The following is a 6,566-nucleotide window of genomic DNA, read 5'->3' as shown; positions in this document are numbered from 1 at the left end:
GAGATCTTTCCTCCCAGCTACTTCGGATGTTTACTGTCTGTCTTTTCTAGCTCTGAGTCCAGTTTTCTGCTTCAAGGACTTTTGTCATTTTTACAATGTTTATTTTTCCCCTTGGATAAAAGGGAAGAAAAAATGACTTTCTATCAGTTAGCAGTGGAAAAGTAGTTTAAAGCTTTGCTTTTCAAACGTAGTGGTGATCAGACTTGTCTCATAGGGACCCAGAGCCCGGAACTAAAAGGAGTGTGGGTGGAAGATGGTCTGGAAGCCCGCAGTATCACTGTGTACTGTGCCTTGGGCTCAGCCCCAGGTTAGATCGTCTTATTCATCTGAGAAGGAAATGTGTTTTGGATGGAGGGATGAATGAATAAGTGTTTTTATTTTCTGGTTGATTTGGTTTCTGTTTCCTGGCACCTAAGGCAAAATGATCAATCCCTTGATAAATACGTTGAAATCTTTGTATAGCATCCTATAGCATACAGAGTGCTTCTATGCTCACTGTTTTTGACTGAGCCTCCCAGGGGCACTCTGAAACTTGGAGAAGTGTCACCAGTTCCGCCTTTGGGACAAAGAAGCTGAGTCTTGGGAACACTTAAAACTATACATTCAGGAAGGTGCTGAATTGGGACCAAGAGTCTGTCTCTTTAGATTTTCTCCTTAGTTAGGCAGGTAATGGAGCAAATTCATCTACCTTCCATTCAGGGCAGGGGAAGGAGAGAGTTTACTAGAAAACTACAACCATGAGAGTGATAAGGTCCTTGCTGCTATGGAGAAAATGAATTATCTGGTCCCTGCTTGGCCCCGTGTGTCCTTACCAACTGGTAACAACCTGGAGGCAAGGGGAATAAAAAATTTGCCATCTCAGTCTCCAACATTAATTCCTTGAAAGGGGTCTGAATACAATAGAGAAAATTGTATTCTCAGCCATGCTTGCTCAAAAAGTAATGCTATCTAAATCAAGGGCATAACATTAAATCACAATTACAATTCGATGAAAGAACCTGGAGAGGAAGAGGATAATGTAGTATTGGTTTGGGAAGAATCAAGATTAAACAGTCACTGTTGATTATAATAAAGACGGAGAGAGTGGTGAAATAGATAGTTCCGGAAAATTGCGATGCTACCACTGGGTATCCAAAGGCTACATGGGGTAAAGTTGGAATCCATTTTTCATTTTCCTTACTGGTTGTTCTGCACTGGTTAATAAATATAACTTTGCCTCTCACCCCCATCTGGGGTACAGGAGAAAATGATCAAAGGATCACATTTTAAAAATGGGTTTTATTATTTAAATGACTGATCTTCTCTTTTTATTCCTATTGTTTGAAAATAGTTGAGTTATTTTTTCTGATTACCATACTACAGATGTTTATCGTAGAAAGTTTGGAAAAAACAGAAAAGCATAAATGTAAAAATCACCCGTAGTTCCACCACACAAACAGCAGTAATATTAAGGTGGTATTGTATTTACATCTAAAATTTCATCCCCACACCCACACACAATCCACTAATTACCCCAGTTGTCATCAGCCTATGGTTGCTACTAAAACCACTTTAGGGAGAAGCCCTTCTTTTCTTCTCTTCATACCCTGTCCTCTCTTTGGAGGAACACATTGCCAAGGCTTAAGGAAGGTGGTGACCAGTGCATCCTGATTTGCTAGGGACTTTCTGGTTTTAGCATGAAAACCCCTACATCTTGAGAACACCTCAGTTCTAGGTGAACTGGGATGGCAGGTTTACCTCTGTCTCTTCCTCCCAACCTATCAGCAGAAAGCAAGACTGGTTTGGTCCTGGAGAGCTGGTGGGAGGCTGGTACTTGGTGGCCATGTTGCTCTGTTGAGCAAGGTTAATGTGCTAAGGTCACTGCTCATTCATCTCAGGGATCTGTGCCCAGGCACAGTGAGCCTCATGAGCACACAATTCCCTGTCTGCCTTAGCAGCACCTAAAGCAAAAAGACAAAGCAGTGGATTGGCTAATAAGTTAGTCCTGCTATGCTCATCCATCTACCTTCCATTCAGAGCAGGGGAGGGAGACAGTTTACTAGAAAACCATGACCTTGAGAGTGGTAGAATCCTTGCTGATATTGAGACAACAAATTCTCTGGTCCCCATTTGGCTCATTGTGCCCGTTGCCAACCAATTACAACCTGGAGGCAAGGGGAATGGGTATTTGTAGTTCCATCTTCAACACGCAAGTGCCTTGATGTGCACATCCCTTTAAATCAATGAGAAAACTAAGGGTTTTTGATACGGATGCTAGGTTGGGTTCTAGTGTAATGTAGCTTATTGTAGTATTATCAGATATGAACTGAGTGCTTTGTATATTGTGAATTGAAACATGACAGAAATTTTTCTTTGCTGGGGAGACTGATTAGAAAATCAGTGAATTTGGGTAGTAATGGCTTGTGATTCTTGCAACAAGTTGGTAGATTTCCTAAGGACAGGGTGTGACTTGAGTTGGTGGCTCTGGCTCAGTGAAGGCTGAATCAAGGTCAAAGATGAAGCCTCTCACTGGAACCAGCTTTGGCAGTCATGGATCAGGCGTGCTAGTGTGCTATCTTCCCTCTGCTCGCTTTTACCTCTGTAGCTCCACCATCCTCCCTTTTTCCACACTTTAACTAGACACCTGGCACCAGCCCTTGAGGAACTCTTGAAGCCCTAACCATGCTTCCTATCAAAACTGACTGTCCTGAGGTCCCTTAAGGGGGTGGTACAAGCAGCAATGATGAATCGAGCCTGACTATCTGGGTGAATTTAGTGTCTTGGCAGCTCCTGCTTATGCTCAAGGTCCCCACCCTCCTCTAAGAGCCTGGCACTGATACTCTCTGAGTAGGAGTTTGCTGCGTTCTGACTCCCACCTTTACTTTGTCTCTTCTTCCTCATTCTGATCTTCCCACGTTCCATCCTGTCCCCTTCTCTGCCTGGGAACTTCAGAGTCAAGGTCGAGTTTGATGGTCTTCCTGACTGGTTTTCATCTCTACCCAAATTTCTGAGTTTTTGTTTTTTTTTTTTTAAACTACCCCACATCTCTTGATTCCTCCCCAGTCTTCAAGCATTCTAAACCACCAAGGCCAACAGCACCTGATAAACCAGCAGAAGCCTATCTCTGGCAGCCCTACCAGCCGGCCCATACTCAGAGCAGAGAGCAAGGAATTTGCTTGGTTCCCAAGACAACCATCTCAGATCCAGAGGGGGAAGCTGTTCAGGGACAGAGCAATAGGTTTCTCAACTGATTCCTTTCACTGGGGTTCTTGTGGGTTAAGAGATGGGCCCCAAAGGGAGGGTAGATAGGGAGCCAGCATGTTAGATCACACAATAACTGGAATTTGTTCTGTCTCTGTACAACACAGAAAGCAGTTTCACAGCCACAATCTCTATGCTCACACCAAAGGCCTGTGGGAGGCACAGCCATGGGCAGGAGGCTGATGCAGGCAAAAGAGCATCAGCTGTGAAGCCTAGCTGCTCAGGGTTCGAATTCTGACCTGGTAAGTCACTAACAGAGTGACCTTAGCCAGCTACTAAACCTCTCATCTAAATTAGGGAAAATGCCTTTCTCACAGGGTTAGGAAGATTAAATTATATAGTGCATTAATATACTCATCAGGGAATGTGGCCTATTAAATAATAGCTGTTTCTACTATGTCTTTTTTTTTTAAAGTTTATCTTGGGATCAGAATATTGACAGAGCTGTATCAGTCAAGAGCAGTATTCCCCCTTGCTAAAACTAATAGGCAGCCCAAACCTGGCTCCATCCAACCACCTCTTCCAATACTGTTTAACTGGTGGTGCTTTATGACACCAAGCAATGGATGATGATGATTGTTTCCACTGAATAGAGTAAGTTCCTTGATTGGTTTAACATATATAGACAGCCTGAGAGAATAAAAACATCACCATACAATAGGTTAATGGTAAATCAAGGTCTTCATAGTTGTGGCAGGAGAAAAGGGTTGGCTGCTGGAAACAGTATGGTGCCCTGGAGGTTGCCTACGGGAAACAGTATGGTGCCCTGGAGGCTGCGTATGTACACACTTAAGAATTCACATCACCTTTAGCAGAAGATTAGAATTCAATGGATATAAATGCTTATGCGGAATCTTCTTGCCTACTGACATAAATTTCACAGGGAATCTCCTCCATTACTCAGTCTTCCAGCGGCTGTTCAGGGCACTTGTGTCCCTGTTCGAAAGTGTAACTACTTTTCTTGAAGGTGCTATTGAATGTTTTCATTAGCTGTGGTTGTGCAAAGTCATTTCGGAAAGGAAGTTCCATGGAACTGAGGTTGGTCCTGCTTTGTTTGATGCTGGAGGTCAGAAACCCCCAGTGGTGGTCAGGGATGCACTGGGAGGTGGTGGAGGAGCGCCACGTTCTCTGGTAGTTGTTCAGTTCTTCTGACAAGTCTGTCAGATTTGCAGAAATGTCTTTGTCCCTTAGCGAAAACAGTTCACAATGAAGAGGATCAAACATTTCTTGGAACCCAGTTTTATGAAAAGCAATTTTGTAAGCCATGACGTTCTTTTGAGGCTGTTTCACTTGTACTAAAACAGAAATAATGAGAAGGACTAAGACAATCCCTGAAGTAATGCCAATAATTGTCCCATGAGTTTCAGTGATTTGTTCAAATAGTCCTGCCTTTTCTCTTTTCTTTACAATGGTTTTCATCCCAAGGATATACACAATTTTGGACACCATTACAGACTAAAGGATTATTGATGCACATGTTGCTATGTCAAAAGACAGTGCTGCCTGTGCAGGGAGCTGATGATCCAGCAATTTTACTTTTAGCTCTATACTCCACAGAATGGAAAGCAGGAACTCAGTTACTTGCACACCAAAGTTCACAGCAGCATTACGCACAATAGCCAGAAGGTGGAAACAGACAAAATGCCTATTGATGGGTGGGTGGATAAACAGTATGTGTTATGCTCAATGAAGGAAGCAAAGAGCATTTGAAACCTGCTAAGCCAACGACCTTGATCTGCCCACAGTTGTATCACTCCTATTCCTGTTTTAAGCATTCCATCACTGGCCACAGTGCTGCAAAACTTGGCCTTCAGGTTTTCAATATAACTGGTTTCATCATAGACTGCAACAAAGTCTCTCTTGTATTTATTTGAGTGCTCCATTTGATAATCTAGGAACCTCAAATCCTAGCTTTTGGAGTGGCTTTCATGGTCCAGATGCAATCAATGACTTGGCCAGGTTTTATTTTCTCCTCTTGTTCTACCTGACTAGAATGCACTGTTCCATCTGCTCTCGAGAGCTCAAACCCACAATCTGCTAGGTAAGTAAAGTCTGGATCTGGAATAAATGAATATTAGTTCTTTTCATCAGAACTAAACTTAATCCACATGAATCTCCCTGTTGATCTGATTAATGGAGGGCTTTTCATGCTGCAGTAACGATCTATAAGGGGAGAGAAACCAGATGGCCCATCTGGATCTTCCAAGTGATCAAACCGACACTCAAATGATGGCTCTATATAATAATAATGTTCGTCAAAACTCAATTCTTTCACATGGAGTAGCTTCCAAAATGTAGATACACTCCTTGTTTGGATATGAGACAGGATAATTTGGTAAAGCAAAATGACCTCCATTGCTGGTTTGAACCGAAATGTCACACTGGATTGCAGGAATGTACTTGATTCCAACATTTTGTCCATCTCTGAGGGCCGAGCAGAGCCCCTCCAGGGCCATGTTCCCCAGCTGCCCAGCGCTTTGCCAGGGGCCGAGGCTGCGGCGGCACTGTTCCTTCCCATCGCTGGCTAGCAGCTGCCTCCCCGCGGGGCAGGGCTCAGGTCCTGCAGTCTGCCGTGCTCGAGGGGTGCCACCTCCCGCCCCTATGCACCCCGCCATCCACCCACGACAGGCGCCACCTCCTGCTCCGCAGCGCCTGGTCCCGTGTACGTCCCAGGGGGCCCAGGAGTGCGAACTTGCTGCATGGGGTCACTGAAGTGTTACTACTATATTGCAGATAAAGAAACTGAATCCTTAACACTTGAGTCATTTGTACAAGGTCGTATGGCCAATTCATAGCTAAGCTGGAACTCAAACCCTGCCATTGATGTCTTACAGCCTTAAAAGAGGAAGGGAGAGGGGAAACTGTGTCTTAAGCTTGTGAAAATAACTGTCGATTTCCAGAAGATTATCACGCAAGACCCAAGCCACAGGTCTAGGTTTTAATATCCTTTATTGAGCACTCACTGTATGCCAAGAATTTAACTTTATTATCACATTTATTCTTCATGGCTCACCTATAAGTTTGGGGCTATGATCACCATCTTTCTATCTCAGAAGAAAGGTTAACTTGGATTTAAATCCAGTTCTGCCATGTTAATGGCTTGTTCTTAATCACTGTGCGTGGCTTCTCCTTATGGGTTCGCATGCTCTAGTCCTTGCAGGGTTTATGATACAAAGCAGGAAAATAATACTAAACTTGGAAAGAGGCAGAAAGCTGGTCTTACAGGTGGAGACAGGAGGCCTAGGGGAAGTGGAAAAAGCAGCTTTGGTAGGACTTGACCGTGGGGAGGACACACTCCTGACATTCCTCCTTTTTCTTTCTTTCTT

At 43.8% G+C, this 6,566-nt stretch overlaps 1 pseudogene; it reads right to left on the bottom strand.

Annotated features, from left to right (window-relative positions):
* Positions 1-4,059: 4,059 nt before the first annotated feature.
* LOC103237397 (neuropilin and tolloid-like protein 2) lies at positions 4,060-5,855 on the bottom strand (annotated as a pseudogene).
* Positions 5,856-6,566: the final 711 nt, after the last annotated feature.

Source organism: Chlorocebus sabaeus, chromosome 8 (genome assembly GCF_047675955.1).
Source record: "Chlorocebus sabaeus isolate Y175 chromosome 8, mChlSab1.0.hap1, whole genome shotgun sequence".
In the NCBI taxonomy this organism is placed as follows: Eukaryota; Metazoa; Chordata; class Mammalia; order Primates; family Cercopithecidae; genus Chlorocebus; species Chlorocebus sabaeus.
This window is presented reverse-complemented; position numbering and strand designations above follow the sequence as displayed.